The 10,781-nt window shown below is 42.6% G+C and overlaps 1 long non-coding RNA gene across 1 annotated transcript; it reads left to right on the top strand.

Moving 5' to 3' along the window:
• Positions 1–312: 312 nt before the first annotated feature.
• Positions 313–9,991, top strand: LOC137187657 (uncharacterized). The gene is made up of 4 exons (XR_010929251.1): positions 313–2,626; positions 4,022–4,205; positions 4,335–4,644; positions 4,866–9,991. It is a non-coding gene; the product is annotated as an uncharacterized lncRNA (long non-coding RNA).
• Positions 9,992–10,781: the final 790 nt, after the last annotated feature.

The raw sequence follows: 10,781 nt of genomic DNA on the forward strand, positions 1-10,781 counted from the left end.
GTGGTTGCTTTTCATCTTTACTGTAAAACATCACTCTTGTCGTTGCCTTTGTTCAACAGCTGTGATAAACTGCATGCAGATGAGTGGAAGATGGAACGCAGACATTACAAATACAATATGAAATAAAAAAGAATTCAGTGACAGTCTGGTTGATGTATTTGTAGCCAGTAATGTCTCTCCTGGACTACCGTAGGGCTTGACAGGCCTTAGCACCTCCTACTTCCGTGTTTCCAATTTGCTTGGTTTAATAAATAAGCCGTATCGATGAGCCCTGGTATGCTTCTTTTCCTCTCTGATCCCTGGTGCCACATGTTGTGACTGTTACGTGCGATGCTCTGGTACCGCTCCATAGCGACTTCAGCTTCCACATGTTGACCCTTCTGTATGGGTATTGCGCAATAATCTGGCAGGAGAGACACTGACTGCCACTGCTGTCTGTTTTGTTTTGTGTTTGTTTTGTTGTTGATACAGTTGCTTTGATTTTGCTGTGTTTCCATTTATTCTCATCTGCATTATTTAGCCTTTAGTTTCAATAGGTGGTCTCTGTTAATGTTATTTTTCTTTGTTACATTCTTCCAGCCCTTTGTGGCGCTCACTGCTTCCCCCCAAGAAGTTAATAACATAGTGTGCTGCCACACAGCACTAATATTGTGAGTTTAACACGTGTTTTCTGTGTCTGTGTGAGTGCTACAGGAGTGGTGGGAGGTGTGGCCGTCAAGACGATGAGGGATTCGGTGATAGAGTTCCTCACTTGTGCTTCACATAATCACACCCCCATAATCGTATGTTTGTTGGTAATTTTTGCACTTCCTTCACAATTCACATTCTTTCCCTTATTGTTTTGCTTTATTCAGTGTGTGTATGTGTGTAGAGCACGGCAGCATGGTGAGTACTCTGTCCCAGTATAACTTTTCTCCTTTCACTGTCTGCGGCTACAGCCGATCATCCTTTAGCACTCCCCTTTTCTTATTGTAATTTGCATCTTTAAGTATTTTTGCTTTTTTGTACAGTTTTTAAATAGATTAGATTTAATAAATGTCCTGTTTTTAATATCTTGTTTAATCGTTAGTAGTTGTTAAATTGTTGAGGCGGATAATAAATTTTGTAATCTTGGGGGTGTTCCTTGTCTCCATCCATCATTTACTGTCACATGTATCATTATAATGGATCTGTAGGCTCTTAGCTGGTTTGGGTTGAGTATTAAATGGTCAGTGTAGCCTGTAATTTTAAAACCAAATCTGGGCCTTGCCATGGCCCTGCCACATTCTGGTGTAGTTGGCAGGATACAGTGATGGTGTAGGTGGGCTTATGAGACAAGGATTGTTTTTTTCTTCTTTAGTTCAGAGTTGTTGTTTTGTTTGTTTGTTTTTGTTTGGTTTAAACAAATCAGCAGTGTGCACATTGAGGGACCTGCTGAGCACCAGTGCCACCCTGTCTTGGGTACTCCAACTAGGTTGAAGTGCTTCCATTGACTGTGCCTTTACTGACTCCTCCTCATTTCAGCCATGGCCAGAGAGCTCTAAGAATTGAAAGACTTGGTCCAGCAGCTGCAGGCTGAAAAGGAAAAGCTACTGCAGGAGCGAGGAGTAGTCAATTCACCCCACTTGGCCCTCAATACTCTGCTCCCAATTATCCTTTCCCTGTTGAATGATTGCTTTATATTCTGAGGGAATGAACATGTCCACTTCTGGGATTCCAGTGGAGCATTGGGTTGAAGAGATGAGGGCCACTCTGAGAACCAGACAGCTGAGACTTCTTGATCAAGCTTATTTTGTACATGATCATCTGTGGGGGGAAGCCAAAAATGAGATAAGGTACCGGCCTAGAGCAGAGACAGAGGACCCAAGAAAATTTTAACTATTCTTCAAGATTTGTATGGTTGTTCTAAATCTTATATCTCTTTGCAGCAGAGTTTTTTTCTAGGAAACAGCAGGAAGGAGAATCACTTCAAGATTTTTCACATGCATTATGCTGTCTCATGGAAAAGGTTGAATGTTGTGCCCCACGAGGAATGCACAGTGCCCCCACCCTTCTTAGAGATCAGTTTGTTGAACATGTTCTTGACTCTAATCTTCACAGAGAGTTAAAGGGAGTAGTGCTGCAACATCCTGATTACACTCTCCTAGACGTGAGAGCAGAGGCCATTCGCTGGGAGTGGGAGGGATGACCTGCCTAGGGGTAGGAGTTATTCAGTGCCTTCCTTTAGTGCCATGCAGTGTTCTGAGGGTAGGGCATCTACTAGTTCTGGTAGCACAGAAATGGCAAAGTTAGAGCACATGTTACAGAAACAACAAAAGCAGCTTAATCAATTGACACAGGGTCCATTAGTGCTACACGCAGCCTCCAGGCCCCCAGCTAAATCAATATGCCCAAACACTGTTATATGTAGGTGTTGTCAAAAACCAGGTCACTATGCCAGGGAGTGCCATTATGAATGTGTTAATTCACAGGTTCAGCAGCCCAGGGCCTCACATCCCGCAGCAGCAACCTCTGCTGCTCAGGATTTGGGAAACCTCTTCCCCCTGATGTGAGGAGCCAAACATTAGGAGGGGAGGACAGCATTTCAGATGTACAGGGACCAGCTGCTCAGACCATTGCCCCTAATCTGGTAGCACCTTGCGCTAAGGTGAATGTTAGTGTAGGAGATGTACCTGTTAAACTGCTTCTAGATACAGGGTCTGTGGCTACAACCATTGTTGAAAGTTTCTACCTCCAGCATTTCCGGACTGCCCCTAGGTCCTGCTGCTGGCTTCAGCTGCATGCTGCAAATGGGCTGGAAATTCCCTATGTGGGGTATGTAGAGCTGGATGTTACAGTTTTCGGCAAGGCTGTACCACAACGAGGTATTCTGGTCGTCAAAGACCCTCCAGGCCAAAACGCCCCCTAAGGCGCTCCTGGTGTCTTGGGCATGAACATAATTAGGTAGAGCTATCACCAGTTATTTAGTCAACATGGCCTTAGCCTCTTTGACCTCCCAATAGTACAGCAGGCCCCTCCTTTGTGGCAGCAGGCGTTACAGCATTGCCACCATGCTCAGTCTCATGCAACTCAGGCCAAGACAGGATTGGCCCAGGTGAGAGGTAGGCATTCCATTGCCATACCTGTGGGTAAGTGGGTATAGCTACATGTTCTTCTCGCTATGATGAGCTCTCAGGTAATGCATTGATTAAGCCCCTTGACGATGGTCGGTCCCTCACTGAGTGTGTGCTAATCTTCCCAGCGATGGTCATGGTAAATGTAGGTGAGACAGATGCCCTTTTACATCTCCACCACCCCATAGGGCTTTTGAGTCAGGCTCAGATCGTAAGTTTGCCAGAGGAAATCTCTACTTTAGAGCGCAAGTCAGGTTGGGTTACAGCCACACTTCCTTCTCAAGAAGTCAGGTCAGCCCAGTAAGAGAGCAAATTGAGTCTATCAATTTATCTGCCCTTTCTAAGCCAGACCAAAGAAAGGTTAGATCCATGCTCCTGGAATGTGAGACTGAATTTGCAGCTTCTGAACTGGACCTTGGTTGCACTAACCTTGTGACACATGACATCCCTTTACTTGGGCAGAGATACAAGCCAATTCCCCCTTCTAACTATGACGAAGTTAGGGCCCACATATGTCAATTGTTAGACAGCCAGGTTATATGTGAAAGCTGTCCTCTCCTATTGTCCTGGTGAGGAAAAAGGATGGTAGCCCGAGGCTTTGCGTGGACTACAGACTGTTAAATGGCAAAACATGAAAGGATGCCTTTCCCTTCCTAAGGGCTGAGGAGTCCTCAGATGCCCTGTCAGGAGCTCAGTGGTTCTCCACAATCGATTTGGCCAGCAGTTACCATTAGGTCCCAGTCACAGAACAGGACAAGATGAAAACAGTTTTTTGCACCCCCTTTGGCCTATTTGAGTTTCAAAGGATGCTGTTTGGCTTATGCAATGCTCCCAGTACATTTCAGTGACTGATGGAGTGGATGTTTGGTGACCAACACTACCATTCCCTGCTGCTCTATCTCAATGATGTTGTTGTTTTTCCTTCACAGAGGATGAGCACCTTAGTTGCCTGGACTTAGTTTTGGGCTGCTTCCGAAAGGAGGGATTAAAGGCCAAGCTTGAGAAGTGCCATTTCTTACAACAACAGGTATCATACTTGGGGCATGTAGTTTCTGCTGCAGGTGTCTACAGACCCGAAGAAGATTACTGCTGTGGCTGACTGGGCAAATCCAGGTACTGTGTCAGAACTAAGGTCTTTTCTTGGGTTTGCAAACTATTATAGACGTATTGTCTTGACGGTTTTGTTCAGGTACATTACCATGCCCCACCAAACTACAGTTCAGTCCCCCTTCTTGCTGCTAGGTCATGTAGAAGAGCCAACTGCAGGTGAAGCCTGTGACTGGGTCGGGTAGCATCAGCAATGACTGCAGGTGGCAGTGGAGAATGCCTTGGAAAGGATGAAGCAGGTTGCAGTCCAGCGGAAGGAGAGAGCAGACCAACAGGCCCAGAAGGAGGTGTTACCAGCAGGACAACATGTCTATCTTCAGGACTATTCCATAGAGGAAGGAATAAAATCCAGGATGTCTGGGCCCCCAAACTTTTCCAGGTGGTGAAACCTCCCGAGCAAGGAGGTACAGTGTATGCTGTTGCCTCACAACATAGGCCGACAGAAGTACGTCATGTTCATTGTCCCATATTCAGACCTGTACATGATAATAATAAAATAATAACAATAATAATAATGATAATAATAATAAAAAATAAACTTTATTTATATAGCACAATTCATGCATACAATGCAGCACAAAGTGCTTAACATTAAAACAGATAGCAACAAGAAGAACAAGAGAAAACAAAACAGGTTCCTGCTGGTCAACCTGTTCCTGTGGCTAGGCCTAAACCAGCTATGACAAGCCCTGACACTGAGGAGTGTGATCCGTGCGTGGTGGTCAGATGTGTGACTAGACCACAGGACCCCCGGCCTGTCAGAGTACAGACCCCACCTGAAGTGGACCCAGTGCTTCACTCTGCAATATCTATGGCGGCTTCACCTGAGGCTTCGACTTGTACCAGTTCCTACACAGCCCCCTGTCCTAAGGTGGTAAGAAAGTCTACCCATGACACAGCCGGTAAACACTCTAATCCCCACATTTGCCAGTGACAGTAAGGAGTAGAGCAACTGAGGCTACAAATTCCCAGACACTTGGCTCTAGTAGTTCCACCTTAGCTCTCATCAGACCCTGGTCTAAGTAAATTTTCGGGCTGCCAATTTAAGAACCCCAGGGAAGAATGTAGCTAGTAATGTCCCTCCTGGGCTACATAGGGCCAATCATCCTTTAGCACTCTCCTTTTCTTATTTTAAAGTGCATCTTAAATTATTATGTGGGCAATCACAGCCATTGCCACACACTGACGTGCTGACATGCTACTGTAAGTGTATTGTGTCATTTCTGGTTGCTGACTGTGTTTATTGATAGCATTGTTGCTGCGCTCAACTCAGTTGATTTTGCTATATTTCATATTACTATAGATTAATACCTGCTGTATATTTAAACTTTCGCTAGGTCTACACAAGCACTCTCAGCACTTTCCCTCTTAGTGACTTTTCTCACCAATTGCACAGTTGTTAGTTATTTTAGCTCTGCAGCTAACATTAGCAGCTAACTTAAACTAAGCAGTTAGCGATGGCTTCTCTCTCTCCCTCTCGTTCTCCTGCTCTCTCTTGCTCGGTGTGTCAAATGTTTAGTTATTCCTCTGCCTCCTTTAGTGATAATGGTACGTGTAATAAGTGTAGTTTATTTGCAGTGCTGGAGGCAAGGCTCAGTGAATTGGAAGCGCGGCTCCGCACCATGGAAAAACAATCAGTAGCTAATGTAGTTAGCCAGCCCCCAGTATCCGGTGTGGGCCGACCTAGCGTAGCTCCTACTCCCCCGGTAGTTCTCGAGCAGCCGGGAAGCCAGCGTGGCTGGGTGACTGTCTGAAGGAAGCATAACCCTAAGCAGAAGCCCACAGTTCACCACCAACCAATTCGCGTTTCAAACAGGTTCTCCCCCCTCAGTAACACACCTGCTGAGAAACAAACTCTGATTATTGGCAGCTCCATAGTCAGAAATGTGAAGTTAGGGACACCAGCAGCCATAGTTAAATGTATTCCTACGGTAAATATGGTACGACTGTCATTCATGTCGGTGGTAACGACTCCTGATTATGCCAATCGGAGGTCACCAAAATTAATGTTGAGTCGGTGTGTACATATGCAAAAACAATGTCGGACTCCGTAATTTTCTCTGGACCGCTGCCTAATCTGACCAGTGATGACATGTATAGCCGCATGTCATCATTCAACCGCTGGCTGTCGAGGTGGTGTCCAGCAAACGATGTGGGCTTCATAGATAATTGGCAGACTTTCTGGGGAAGACCTGGTCTGATTAGGAGAGACAGCATACATCCCTCTTTGGATGGAGCTGCTCTCATATCTAGAAATATGGCTGAGTTTATTAGTAGACCAAAACCATGACAAGCCAGAGTTGAGACCAGGAAGCAGAGCTGCAGTCCTACACGCTTCTCTGCGCTTCCATTAGAGCAGTTACCCACCCAAAACCACATAGAGACTGTGTCTGTCCCCCGACCACTTAAATCAATTAAATCCAAAGTAAACAAAAGAAGAGTCATTCATAAAAATCTAGTAAAAATTAAAACCACTACTGCAATAGTACAACAAAATAAGAGAATTAAATGTGGACTCTTGAACATTAGATCTCTGTCATCTAAAGCTGTATTAGTAAACGATTTAATCTCAGATCATCATATTGATTTATTTTGTCTTACTGAAACCTGGCTGTGTCATGAAGAATATGTCAGCCTAAATGAATCCACTCCCCCCAGTCATATTAATACTCACATTCCTCGAGACATTGGCCGAGAAGGTGGAGTTGCAGCCATTTTCAACTCAGGCCTAATCATCAACCCTAGACCTAAATTTAATTATAACTCATTCGAAAGCCTTGCTCTTAATCTCTCTCACCCAACCTGGAAAACTTTACAGCCAGTTCTATTTGTTATAGTGTACCGTCCTCCTGGCCCGTACTCTGAATTCCTATCTGAATTCTCAGAGTTTTAATCAAACTTAGTCCTTAGAACAGATAAAGTAATTATAGTAGGTGATTTTAATATTCATGTGGACGTCGATAATGATAGTCTCAGTACTGCGTTTATCTCATTATTAGACTCCATCGGCTTCTCTCAGTGTGTAAATAATCCCACTCACTGTCTTAACCACACCCTCAACCTTGTTCTGACTTATGGGGTTGAAATTGAACATTTAATAATTTTTCCACAAAATCCTATTTTATCAAATCATTTTTTAATAACTTTTGAATTCCTATTACTGGATTACACACCATTAGACAAAAATGTCTTCACTAGATGTCTATCTGATAGTGTTGTAGATAAATTTAAGGAAGCAATTCCATCAGTACTGAATTCAATGCCATGTCTCAATACTACAGAGGACTCTTATGTTAACTTTAGTCCCTCCCAAATTGATAATCTTGTTGATAGTGCTGCAGGCTCATTACGAATAACACTTGACTCCATCGCCCCCTTAAAAAGGAAGATAATAAAACATAAGAGGTTGGCTCCATGGTATAACTCCCAAACCCGCAAATTAAAGCAAACATCGCGAAAATTGGAAAGGATTTGGCGTTCCACCAAAGTGGAAGAATCTCGCTTAGTCTGGCAAGATAGTCTTAAAACATATAGGAAGGCCCTCTGTAATGCCAGTGCTACCTATTACTCAGCATTAATAGAAGAGAATAAAAACAGCCCTAGGTTCATTTTCAGCACTTTGGCCAGGCTGACAAAGAGTAATAACTCTATTGATCCATGTATTCCTATAGCTCTCAGTAGTAATGACTTTATGAGTTTCTTTAATGATAAAATTCTAACTATTAGAGGCAAAATTAACCACTTCCTGCCTTCAACAGGCACCGATTTCTCCCCAAACACAGGCACCTTAGAAACAGCTGTAAATCCTGACATATATTTGGACTGTTTTTCTCCAGTCTCTAATCACTTATGTGACTTTCTACATAACAATAGTTTATTTGATGATTTTCAGTCAGGATTTAGAGCGCATCATAGCACAGAGACAGCACTGGTGAAAGTCACAAATGACCTCCTAACGGCATCGGACAAATCGGATTTGTCTCTATACTTGTCCTGTTAGATCTCAGTGCTGCATTCGACACAGTTGACCATCAAATCCTTTTGCAGAGACTGGAACATTTAATTGGCATTAAAGGAACTGCATTAAGCTGGTTTAAGTCCTATTTATCAGACCGATTTCAGTTTGTACATGTTAATGATGAATCCTCCGTGAAGGCAAAAGTTAGACATGGAGTTCCACAAGGTTCTGTACTTGGACCAATTCTATTCACCTTGTATATGCTTCCTTTAGGTAATATTATTAGGAAACACTCCATAAATTTTCATTGTTATGCAGATGATATCCAATTATATTTATCAATGAAGCCTGATTAAACCAATCAGTTAAACAAACTCCAAGCATGCCTTAAGGACATAAAGACCTGGATGACCTGCAGTTTTCTACTACTAAACTCAGATAAAACTGAAGTTATTGCGCTTGGCCCTGAACACCTTAGAAACACATTATCTAATGATATAGCTACTCTGGATGGCATTACCCTGGCCTCCAGCACCACCGTAAGGAATCTGGGAGTTATCTTATCAAGATATGTCCTTTAATTATCAAATTTCAAAGACTGCCTTTTTTCACTTACGTAATATCGCAAAAATCAGGCACATCCTGTCCCAAAACGATGCAGAAAATATAGTCCATGCATTTGTTACTTCTTTGCTGGATTATTGCAATTCCTTATTATCAGGCTGCCCTAACAAGTCTCTAAAGACTCTCCAGCTGGTCCAGAATGCAGCTGCACATGTACTGACTAAAACTAGAAAAAGAGATCACATTTCTCCCATTTTAGCTTCGCTACATTGGCTTCCTGTAAAATATAGAATAGAATTTAAAATCCTTCTCCTAACTTACAAAGCCCTTAATGGTCAGGCACCATCATATCTTGAAGAGCTCATAATACCGTATTATCCCACTAGAACATTGCACTCCCAGAATGCAGGCTTACTGGTGGTCCCTACAGTATTTAAAAGTAGAATGGGAGGCAGAGCCTTCAGCTATCAGGCTCCTCTCTTGTGGAACCATCTTCCGGATTCGGTCCGGGGTGCAGACACCCTCTCTATGTTTAAGAGTAGGCTTAAAACTTTCCTTTTTGATAAAGCTTATAGTTAGGGCCGACCAGGCTCACCTTTGATCAGCCCTTAGTTATGCTGCTATAGGCCTAGACTGCTAGGGGACTTCCCATGATGCACTGAGCTCTTCTCTCCTCCTCCTCCTCTCCATCTGTATGCATTCGTGTAACATCAATGCATGTCACTAACTTTGCTTCTTCCCCGGAGTTTTTTTTGTGCTTTCTCATCTCGCAGGAAACCCTAGGTTCCGGGCCGAGCCTTCGCGGTCCTTCACAGTCCTGTTGGCATCCTTCCCTGGCTGTTGCTGTTGCTGCTGTTGTTGTTATTGTTATGATTGTTGTTCTTCTGTCCCTCCCCTCCCCCTTTCCCTCTTTCTTTCTCTCTCTCAACTCAACCAGTCAAAGCAGATGGCCGCCCACCAAGAGCCAGGTTCTGCTTGAGGTTTCTACCCGTTAAAGGGGAGTTTTTTCTTACCACTGTCGCCAAGTGCTTGCTCATGGGGGAATTGTTGGGTCTCTGTAAATTAAGTAGTATAGTCTTGACCTGCTCTATGTGAAAAGTGCCCTGAGATGACTTTTGTTGTGATTTAGCACTATATAAATAAAAATTGATTGATTGATTGATTTTTGCATTTTTGTACAGTTTTTTAATCAATTAGATTTCATAAATTTCCAGTTTTTAATATCTTTCTTTCTTTTTTAATTGTTAGTAGTTGTTTAATTTTTGAATTGACTAATACATTTTGTAATCTTGGGTGAATTCCTTGTCTCTGTCCATCATTTATTGTCACATGTATCATTATAACGGATCTGTGGACTTTTAGCTGGTTTGAGTTGAATATTAAAGGGTCAGTGTAACCTAAAATTTTGAAATCAAACCTGGGCCATACAACGGCCTGGCCACATATTGAAAGTTTGTGATGAAAACTTCAATCATAAAAACGCATAAAATGACAAAAGACAAAAACAAAATAAATTGTTAAAGGTGAACCAAACTCAATTTACAGTACATTGAGGTTTACTTTGAAGGAAGAAAACTCATTTCATTACATTACATTATACTGATTACAGTTTTAATAGAGTTTAAAATAATAAATATGGCAGAAAGATGTAAAATGGTTAGAGAGATCAATTTGTTACTGAGTCATCATGTTTGGGTCCTGTGCCAGGCAACAACAGCAGAGTGTCCTGCTGAAGTGTCCTTGAGCACAACACATTAACATCCTACCTGCTCACTCACTATAAGTCCCTTCGGATAAGAGTGTCAGCTAAATGGCTTAAAAGTTAAGAGGAAACCTGACATAGTGAAGTCAGATTTAGTGTCTTAATCTTAATCACAGTTAAATATTGGAGTAGAAGCAAACTATGACAGGCTAAGAGGCTGACTCGAGACTACCTTCAAAAATTACAAAAAGGTTAAAAAGAATTTTTAAAGGCAAAGTTCACCTCAAATTTAATTTTATAATACACTCTGGTTAAATTTGTAGGATTACAGAACATATAGTCTCATAGCATTTTCCCT

This window comes from Thunnus thynnus, chromosome 8 (genome assembly GCF_963924715.1).
Source record: "Thunnus thynnus chromosome 8, fThuThy2.1, whole genome shotgun sequence".
NCBI classification, from domain to species: Eukaryota; Metazoa; Chordata; class Actinopteri; order Scombriformes; family Scombridae; genus Thunnus; species Thunnus thynnus.